Below are 11,001 nucleotides of genomic sequence, written 5' to 3'. Positions count from 1 at the left end.
AGTTATCTGGAATTGGGAGGGGAGTAACAGAGATGGGGAGAAAGCGTTTTACCTCTTGTGGCACCCCGAAGGAGGCAGCAGTCCTGCCTATACACCCTTCTCTTACCCGTCATTGCCCACAGCTCATATTTTACGTCCCTGGCCCAGCCCTCCAGCTAAGGTCTCTGCAGAAACCCTACGGGTATCATACCCGTTGCCCCCACAAGGAGCTAGGTTTACTGTTGCTCAGGGAACCAAGCACCCGCAGGTGTTGTTTCTCAGAACTACCTTGGGAAGAGTACATATTCCCCTTTTACACGCTGGGAAACAGGCAGGCACGATCTCTGCCTTAGCTCCACTGTCCCAAATGTTGGGCTGGCAGGGAGCGGGAGGTAAAATGTCAGAGCCCCAGAAGGAGCAGACTGCCTGAGTGTTGGTGTAGAGTCCCCATCCCTCCTGGGTAAACCACACCCCAACCTCGGGGAATAATCAAGGGCTCACCGTAGGCCCCTGTGTGTGGGAGAGCTGCCCTCAGTCCCAGTGTCCAACTTGCTAGGTAGGTAGAAGTGTTATTGAGTCCAAATTCATTCTCCTCAGTGCAGGACAGGCCAGTAAGTTGGGAGACCAAGTGTTGGGGCATGGAATAGCAAGTTTCTGTAGACCTAGATGGCAAACTAATGTCCTGGAAAACCATCTCCCCAAGTCAGAATTCAGGCTGCTTTCCTATGTGCTTGGTTTTTGCAAACTTCTTGGTGTAGGAATTCCTTCTTGTTAGAATCCTTTGTTCTTGCAGCTATCTCCCTGGGTCAGATCCCTGTAAACCTCCAACAAAACAAACGTTATTTTCTATTCTGCAACGTGTTATCTTTATATGATTGGAAAAGTGTTAAATACCCTTAAAGGTCAGAGCCTTCAGAATAGGCTCTCCTGTATATTTTAGGCTCTAGGCAACATTGTTTTACAAGCAAGAAGAAGCCTAGGAGACAGAGCACAGGGTTAAAGTCAAAGGAACAGATCTAATATGGAGTCAGATTTCTTCTTTTCTATTACTGTGGCAGAAGCCACTTGAGGATTTAAATCCCTTTAAGTTAAAAATAAGTAAAACTTTAAAGGAATTTACATACATTGGTGGGAACTTGCATAGCATATCTGGAAAAGCACACAAAGGATTGTAAACATTGGCATCTCCAGGGAGGCATGTAAGAACAGAGGATGAGGGAAAACTTCTTTCACTTGAGTATTTTTTGCTCTGTTTGAATTTTTTTAACCATATGCATATATTTCTTTTTCAGTTAAAATAAATGTGTAATGGAGCAAAGGAGTAACTAGCTCAGCAAATACAGCAGCCATAGACTCACTGAGTCATCATTTTCGATTTAAGCCAGGAAGCATTGATTGTCTCTCTCCTATGTGCCCAGTGCTGTTTTAAAACTCTTTTATATATTTTTTTAATAAAATAATAACATGCTATCCCTCACCCCTGCTCAGGGCTGGTGGGAAACCAACTGAGTTTTTATTGAGTTGTTTTCCAAGGAGTAGAGATGAGTTATAAACAGAACACAACTTCAGGGCAAAACAGGCGGACTGGTTTTCCAGCAGGCCAGATAGCGATGACGGGTTTTCAATAGAGGCGCACAGAGGCTGAGAGAGAAAGCCTCCAGGACCCTACAGAAAGCTGCCCACAGTGCCTTCTCCATGGCACTACTGAAATAGGAAAGAACAAATCTGACTCCATATTAGATCTGTTCCTTTGACTTTAAACATGTGCCCTGTTTCCTAGGCTTAGTCTTGCTGTTTCTGCACCTTTTGTGAAACAATGTTGCCTAGATCCTGAAATATACAGGAGACCCTATTCTCAAGGCTCTGACTTTGAAGGATATTATCACTTTTCCATTCATATAAAGATAACAAGATACAGAATAGAAAATAACATTTGCTTGTTGGAGGTTTACACGGATCTGACCCAGGTGAAGAGCTGCAAGAACAAAGGATTCTAACAACAAAGAATTCATACACCAAGTTTGCAACAACCAAGCATTCCCGCTTCCCCTTTTTAATATAAGAAGAGCCTGAATTCTGACTTGGGATGATGGTTCTCCAGGACATTGGTCTACCATCTTCTCCGCTGGCTTTACAAATTAAAGCCGCTATTTCTTGCCCCAAATCCTTGTCTCCTGATGTGTTGGACTATAATGCACGAGTAGAACAAGCGTGGACTCGGAAACACAAACATACATTGAAAGTACGCATTTGGTATATTAAATGACCTGCTTCCACTCGTATTCCTGAGGTTTTCTTCTCTTGACCACTCCTACTATATTTATGAAAAACCTGTCATGTGGACACATTTCCTTCTCTAGCCACTACCCTTCCATGTAAAAACTGATGCCAAGAAGGCAATGGAAGTTGCTAGAAGGTATTACCTGGCCAAAAAAGAGCAGAAGTGGGTTCTGGCTGATGTTCAGGAGCAGGCCGGGGCACCTGACAAGATGTCATAAGTACGGATAGACAGCTGGGCACCAAAGGAGAAGCTTCTAAACTTCCATGAGGGAATTGGTGGATAGGAAGGAACAGTCCCAGACTATAGCTCTGATCCCACCACGAGCTTCCTGGGCAAGGCTGGGCAAGTCATTTAAATTCTCTAGACCCTTGCTGTCCAACACGGGAGCCACCAGCCACATGCAGGATTATGATGTTATTCTGTAGCCAGACAGAATTATAAATAAACACTTTATTGCAAAGGGTCAGCAGGTATAATATTTAAAAACATTATTGGTTATCTTGCCCTAACAAGTTATTTTTGTATGTCTAGCTTTCTGTGGGTTGTAATGCCTGCAACTAATGTTTCCCTTACAGTGAGGTATTTTGAAATTATAAGTTACTGGACACAGTACACTCATATCACAGTTGAAAAAAAACTGATCTAAATAAGCAAGGTGATCTGACTTAGTAGTTATGAGCAGGGGCTCTGGGGCCAGCCTGCATAAGTATTAATTCTCACTCTCCCTCCAGGGAGTTCTGTGTGAATCTTGGACAAATTATTGTTGCTGTTGTTGTTGTTGTTGTCATTGTCATTGTTATTATTTGTGCCTCTTTTTCCTTACCTTTTAAATAGCGAGGAAAATGTAGACTCTATCCCCTACAGTGTTGGCAGGATTAAATGAGTAAACGTCTGTGCTGCCCACTTCCCTGGGTTTCAGCATTCTCCAGGCAATCAGTGCCAAACGCAGTGGCATTCTCCACTGTCTTCGTCAGTCTGGGATTCTGTAACAAATTACCGTGTGTCGGGTGGCTTAAACAACCAGCATATTCCTTATGGTTTGGAGGCTGAGGCTTTCAAGGTCAATGTATCTGGGAGAGGATTGCCAGCTCGAAGATGGCTGTCTTCCCACTATCTTCATGGCCCAGAGAGGAGAGAGAAGCAAGCACTTTGGGGCCCTGTATAAGAACACTAATACCATTCATGAGGGCAATACTCTCATGACCTCATTTTATCCTACTAATCACCTCCCAAAGGCCCCGCATCCTTATATCATCAACCTGGGAGATGAGGTTTCGACATATGGATTTTGAGGGGATGCATTCAGTCCACACATCGGCTAACTCTCCCAAACATGCAGTCATCAAACCTGTAGCTAATTTCAAAATAATGTTTATATCTCTCTGCCCATTTCCATTCCTACATCTACTAACACTGAAGCCCTGCTACATTTTATTTCTTATTTTCCTTGTAGAGGTTTAATTGATTCCTCTAACTCCAAGGATTCGCTCACTCCAGTCTGCTTGACAGCCCTGCCAGGTAGGACTTCCTTAAAACACCTTCCCACTTCACCTGGTTGTTTTTTAGGTGTAAATGTCAGAATTCTCTCCACACCCCATCCTAGACCTTTAATCCCTTACACTACCACTCACTATGTTATTTTCCTATTACCACTGTAACAAATTCCATTAAGCTTAATAGCTTAAACCAGCACAGACTTATCAGCTTATGGCTGTGGATGTCAGAGATCCAACACAGTTCTCATTGGGATAAATTCAAGATACCAGCAGGGTTCCTTCCTTCTAGAGGGTCTAGAAGAGAATGTTTCCTTTTTTTTTTTCCAGTTTACAGAGGTCACCCACCTTCCTTAGCTTGTGCCCCTCAACTTCCTCCATTTTCATGGTCAGCAGCCTTTCTGAACATTGCTCCATCGCTACACCTCCCTCTGATTTTAAACTCAGCTGGGAAATATCCTCCATTTTAAGGACCCCTGTGATTACATTCAGCCCACCTGGACAATCCAGACTACTCACCCTATTGTCTCATCTCAGGATCCCCTTGTCCCATCCCACTCAGGCAGTATGTATGTGGCTGTGACATTCACCTTGTGTAACATTTCCTCATGAGCAATTTATGGTTCAAGGCACTTATAAGTGACTTTTTGTTTTTCTTCCTTATCCTTTCTACATTCAGTTTGTCTGGTGAGATTATATGAATCCTTTTTATTTGTGCCCCTGCACTAATCTATAATAATGTATCATGGGTTTAAAGGCTAACTAATAGACAATTTAGGAGACAGAAATCCTCTAAGATTTTTAATCCTAAAATATCTGTCATCCCTTTTGCCATGTACAGTAACATGTCACAGGTGGCTACCCTGTGGCCGGGGAGGGACATGATTCTGCCATCACACTCCCCTCATTCTTACCAATGTGCTGATCAACTAACCAAGGATCTATGCTCTCCAACTCACTCACTTCCTCCTCCTTTGCATTGACTATCCTGTTCCCACCGCTTCCTTCATTCACCACATCAGGATTTCATGACCACATTCTCCCCTAAATGAAATGGGTATCTTGCATCTAATGCCTGACAGCTGTTCTTATTGTACATGCACGCACTGACCTACACATAATCCCGTCCATCTCTTTATTTTCCTAGAATCTTCCAGAAGAATCAGTTCCATGATGATAATGATGATACTGACAATGATGACAGGGGCCTCTCAAGGATTCTGATAAAGAGGGAATCGATAAAGGGAGGGAATCATTGCAAAATTGCCCCAGAAACAGGCTTAAAGGTAAATAACTCTTATAGTGTTTAATGAAATTGACTAATATTTAACTATTTTTAAGACTTTATATCACTGAATTTAAAATTTTAACGGGAATTTTCATTCACCACTAACCAAGATTCAACTCTGGGACCAAAATCTAAGGATTTCTGTCTTCTAAAAAATTGTCCACTAGCCTTTTAAACACGTGATCCTTTTAAAAAGTTTAGTGCTGGGCTGAAAATAAGCAGGATTCATATAATCTCACGAGACACAGTGAATGTGGAAAGACTAAGAAATAAAAATAAAAAGCCATTCATAACGTCTTGAACTTTACGTTGCTCACAGGGGAAAATGTTTGCCAATGTGTGTGTCACATCAACATGACGACTGAGTGGGATGGGGAAGCTGATCTTCCTCATCAGTCATTTATGCTGATTTGTTAGATGCCAAAACAGTTTCCTCATTGAAATTGCTTCTAACAAGTATGGAAGAATTTAGGTTCTACCAAAAGCAGGCTGAACATTTTCCCCTGCTTTCAGGTCTCTGGACTGAATGTCCCCACAAGAAGGACATGATTATGTTTCATAGGGAAGTCTTCCTGAGAAGCAACAGGCTTTTCTAGGGCAGAACTGCAGGGCCCCCCATGGAGGGCTGGAGGAGGTCTAGAGGGGACACTGGAAAAATAGCAGGAGTGAATTCAGATACTGCTGCTCAGGTCGCCAAAGACAGCATTGCTATCTCTAAGGATATGACATTCTCCCAAATTTTCCATGAGTGAAGGAGCCTGTGAACACTAAGCAGGTTGTTAAGACACAGCAGCACATAATTTGCGTGACAACACAATTAGAGTATGATTTGATATTTGCAAAATAACTAGCCCATTGTTCTTTGAAACTGCAGCAGTAGCAATAGAAATAAAAAAGACTGAGCCGTCTTGGAGACAACAATCAATAAACAATTCTAAATCTGCAGAATTCCTTGACAATATTCAAGCAATGAGCTAGATGTGTGCTGCAGATACCTCTTACTGCAGGGCTCACTCCTGCAAAGCATAGAACTAGTTTCTCAGCACACAGAGGGAACCAAGTCAAGATTCCTAATCTTTTGAGATTTACTAAATGGCTGGAAAGATCAGACAAGTACATACAGGCAAATATGATTAAATGGAATCAAATAATATCAAATGTGATTTGAGCACAGACGAAAGAGAAATTCCTTTCACCTGGGATCTAGAGAGACTTCTTCAGAAAATGTGGCTCTGGAGACGGCCAAAGACATGGGTGGAATTTTGGCAGAACAGGATGTAAGGAATTTAAAAACTTATTCTATAATTCATATAAAAATTCAAAGGATCCCAAAAATCCAAAACAACTTTGAACAAGAAAAACAATGTTGGAAGACTTGCACTATCTGATTTTCAAACTTTTTTTTTATAAAGCTACAGTAATCAGAAATTATGGTGTTGGTGTAAAACAGGAAAATAGAATAATGGAACACAATAGAATGTTCAGAACTAAACCAAGACTTATACAGACAATTGATTCTCAAAAAGGATGCTGTGGAGAAAGGATCTTTTCAGCATGTAGTGCTGGAACAATTAGATAGTGATACGCAAAAAAAAAAAAATGAACTTTGATTCACACCTCACAAAATATACAAAATTTACCTCAAAATGGATCATAGATCTTAATAGGAAATCTAAAACTATAAAACAGCTAGGAGAACAAGCATAGGCTTAAGCTTTATGGCCTTGGGTTTGGCAAATTTTTCTATCATCTATTTTAAAAAGAAACTGATAGAGTGAACTTTATGAACATGAAGACTCTTCAATGCTCTTCTAAACACTGCTAAGCAAATGAAAAGACAAGCCATAGACAGAAGCTATTTGCAGATCATATATCTGATAATGGTCTCTCTTTGTATCTGATCCAGAATAAAGAGGTCTCAAAATTCAATAATAATTCAAACACCTGAGTGAATGAGGCCAGAAAACACACTTCAGTAAAGATATCCAGATGGATAATAAGCATATGAAAAGATGCTGTTTAAAGGTGTCATTAATGATTAGAGAAATACTTTTAAAAACCACAGTGAGATACTAGTTCACATACATACTAGAATGAATACAGTTAGAAAGACTGACCTTACAAGGTGCTGGCAAGGAAGTAGAGCAACCAGAACTGATACACACCACGAGGAATTTACAATAGTACAACCATTTTGGAAAAGTCTTTAACAGATTCTTTTAAAAAGGTAAACACCTATGTACCATATAATCCAGACATTCCTCATCTGGTGCTTTAGAAAGGAAAAGCATATGTCCATACAAAGACTTATAACCAAATATTCACTGCTATTTTATTTATAATAGCACAAGTTGTAAATAACCCATGCATCCATCAAGAAGTAAATGCAGAAAGAAATGATGGTCTATACAAACACTGCTCACAATAAACTCTTCAGTAAAAACTCAGCACTAAACAATACTCTACTATAAGACAAATAAGCTATTAATACAGCAACACAGATGATTCTCAAAATAATTACACTGAATGAAAGAAGTCAGACAACATAGAGTAGATACTGCATGAATCCATTCATATAAGGATCTTGAAAATGCAAACCAATATGTTGTGATAGAAAGCAGATCAATGGTTCCCAGGGGAAGAGACGGGGAGGGAGGGAGGGACAAAAAAAGTCAGGAGAGAAGCTTTGTGGGTGATGGGTATGTTCACTGTCTTGAGTGTGGTCATGGTTCCTTGGGGATATTCTTACGTCAAAACATATTAAGCTGTACACTTTAAACGTGTGAAAATTATTTTGCCAAGTATACCTCAAAGCTGTTTTAAGAAAAAAGGCACTTTAGTCCTGATCCACCTCAGCGCCTGATTGGAGTGACATGATCAGTCCCTCACACTGTCTGCCTAACGGGAAGGTAGAAAAGCTCTCACAGAAGATAACATGGATTTTTCATTTGCAATGTCTGCCATGTAATAAAGAATTTCTAGACATGCAACATGTCCAGACTATATGACAGATAACATGAGAATAAGGAGCATTAGACAAAGGATGCAAACCCCAGGTGATGTAGGCATCAGAGTTACCAATAAAGGCTATAAAATACTTTTAATATATTCAAGAAAATAAGGAAATGATGGGACAATAGATAACAGGGTAGAGACTTTCACCAGAGAAATATACTGGAATGTATTTTTAGGAAAAATCAAACTGATACTCTAGAACTGAAGCTTTCAGCTCTGGAAACAGGTAAACAGAGCTAATTAGGATCCCTTTTAAGTAAAACTTTCAGTAATTCTGGGTAAAATATAACAACAAAGTAACACAGAGCTAACTATGGAAAGAGAAGTTCCCTGATGACAATACAAAGAGGACACTTAAAGCCCAGAGTGGTCATCTTGTGAGCTGATGCCACCGCACCCTGGAGGGAAGGGGTTTTCATCTGCACATAAATAAGGATACAATGTCCATGTAGGAAAAAGGGTCCATACCAGATGTAGAAGACTCTTCCTCTATATCTATATAGTCAGAGACAGAGATGTAAAGTGGCAGCAGAGGTCACAGTGACACAGGGCCCTGGGCCAAGGAGTGTGAGCACCTCTGCAAGCTGGGAAAGGTAGGATGATGAATCCCTCCCAAGAGCCTAGGTGTGGAACTTAGCCTTGGCCACTCCTTGGTTTTAGCCCACTGACATTGACTTTGCACTACTGCACCCTAGAACAGTGAGAAGATGAATGTGTATTGCTTTAAGCCACTGAGTCTGTGGTCCTTTGTTACAACAGCAATAGGAAAGGAACTCAGGAACCAATATGAACTTGAACCACAGGCTGCCTGCTGTGCTGGCAGGGAGTCCTTTGTCTCTGATCCTGGGGGAGTGTCCTGTCCTCTGGCAGCATCCACAAACTACCTCATGCTAACTTGGCAGTTTGCAGAGGGTTAAATCTTATCCCTGCACAGTTCTTGATATTTAGTTAATAAAAATGATGGTGTCATCATGGGTATTTTTCCATCTTTTAAATACCCTTCAGTCTTCTAATAAAGCTACTTCTAATTAAGAGACCATGTAAATAGTTTTCAATCTTCATAATAAATAACTGTGGTTTTATCTGGTTACTTAAATTATGAATAATAATGTTCACATTTGTAAAAGTTATTAAAATCAACATTGTTTAATGAAAATATCATTTCTTTTCGCATGAACATGTATTAACTACAAGAAATGTTCCATGCTTTCTTCTACGATTTACTGTTAGAGCCTTAAAGAATAATATTTTCCTCAAAAGATATTACGGCAAAGGGATTTCTTTTGGTGGAACTGTTCCGGCATCAAATCTGGTGCATGTCTCAGGCCACTGGCAACATAGAGATGATAGAAATTAGGAGGCATTATAAACACAGAATCATTTTTAAAGGAATTAAAAAAACTGGATGTGTGTAAACAAAGAATCAGAGAAAATTCTGGTGAAATAAATGTATTTTTCAGCTTAAGCAAGACATGGGGTGAATAAATCTGAAATGAAAAAACCACCCAGAGATTAGCAGCGAGTCATGCACGCAGTGTGAATGATCAAAACCAAGTTGTTTCCAAACCAGTGTGCAGGCTTGATGCCTTCATGAATCAAATCTGTGTGGCACCAGGCCACCTCGAATACATGTTGATGAGGTATTTATAAGCCCTTCACCATCCCAAATCAAAGCCCACGCACGAGCCACAAGACCATCACCTACACATTTGGAAAACACACAACATGGTGAATAGCACTTTTCTTGTTCAGTAGCCGGTGGCAGCGAACTGTCAGCAGACAGAGATACAGGGACACAGAGGCACCTCCCCTCACTCAGCTGATAAACTTCCGTGCATCCCTGGGGACAGGATTGTCATAAAATGCACCATGGATTGATCCTCCTCCTAGGAAAGGAACCGTAGTGCTGTCATTAGGTTTGAGCAGGGGTGGGTGGAGGATCTCAGAAGAGTTGTTTCAGCACACCAATAGAATTCTTGGCCACCGTGACCACGAAAGACAAGTCCCCTGCCATCCCGGTAGGCACTTGGGCTCCTGACAAAAGCTGGGCTCAGTAAAGGGTTGAGTAGAAGGCACAGACCTGAGGGATGCCCCAGCAATAGGCAGGAGGTAGGGCCTGGTTTATACTGCTCTGGGTGTATCCCAGACTCATCCGAATACGAAATCAGAAATTTGCAAAACAGCAGAGCTGGGGTGGATCATCTACTCCAGACTCCTCACCTTACAGTTAAAAGGGTGGCAACCCTGACAGGCAAAGCAACGTGCTAAAGGCAGAGCGTGGAAGTGGCAGTGCCAGATGAAACGCAGCGTGCAACCCCCGTTCAAGGCCGCTGACTCTGACGACGGGGCCAAGGTTTCCAATGAGGAGAATAAGACAGTGTAAATACTTTGTTCCCCCTAAAACCCCAAATGTTTTTTAAAGGCACAAAAACTCACCTTAACTAGATCTCTTCTGAGGGGGCTCTCTTCTGCTTCTTCGTCTTTCTGTCTCCATTTCCCTCTCTCAGACACAAACACATTCAGTTTTGTGAAAGGGGACTTCCTTCCATACAAAGACAGACTTCACATCTTCAGAAAGATACCTGAGAAAGCACGTTTCTCAATTCAAGTCTTTGTGTGAGTTCTGGGCAACTGGCTTATTTTCTAGAACAATCGGTAGTTACAAAATCAGGAAATCATCTTCCACAAAGGCAGAGTTCTGGTCCGTGTTGATAAAGTTGGGGATGTCACATTTCATGAGTCTGTTCGGCTCCTCCTCTGGCCACCTGCTGCATCTGATGGCTTCCTGGAGCCGAATAACACTGTAAAGGGCTATGGTAGGGATACCAGCTTTGGCCTTGTCCAAGTGGTCCACTTCATTGATGTAGCAGTGAAAGAGGGACCTAGATTCATCATTGCACTGCCAGAGAACACCTTGGGCAGCAGCGGTCTTCCAAAGTCTGACA

The 11,001-nt window shown here is 41.4% G+C and overlaps 1 long non-coding RNA gene across 1 annotated transcript; it reads right to left on the bottom strand.

The window, feature by feature from the left end:
• Positions 1–2,405: 2,405 nt before the first annotated feature.
• LOC140695109 (uncharacterized) lies at positions 2,406–10,769 on the bottom strand. Its single transcript, XR_012070795.1, has 3 exons — positions 10,493–10,769; positions 3,084–3,243; positions 2,406–2,679 (listed from the first exon to the last, which is right to left on the bottom strand). It is a non-coding gene; the product is annotated as an uncharacterized lncRNA (long non-coding RNA).
• Positions 10,770–11,001: the final 232 nt, after the last annotated feature.

The sequence above is a fragment of the Vicugna pacos genome, unplaced genomic scaffold (assembly GCF_048564905.1).
Source record: "Vicugna pacos unplaced genomic scaffold, VicPac4 scaffold_140, whole genome shotgun sequence".
NCBI lineage: Eukaryota > Metazoa > Chordata > Mammalia > Artiodactyla > Camelidae > Vicugna > Vicugna pacos.
Note: the sequence above shows the minus strand (reverse complement) of the source record. Positions and strands in the feature narration are given on the sequence as shown.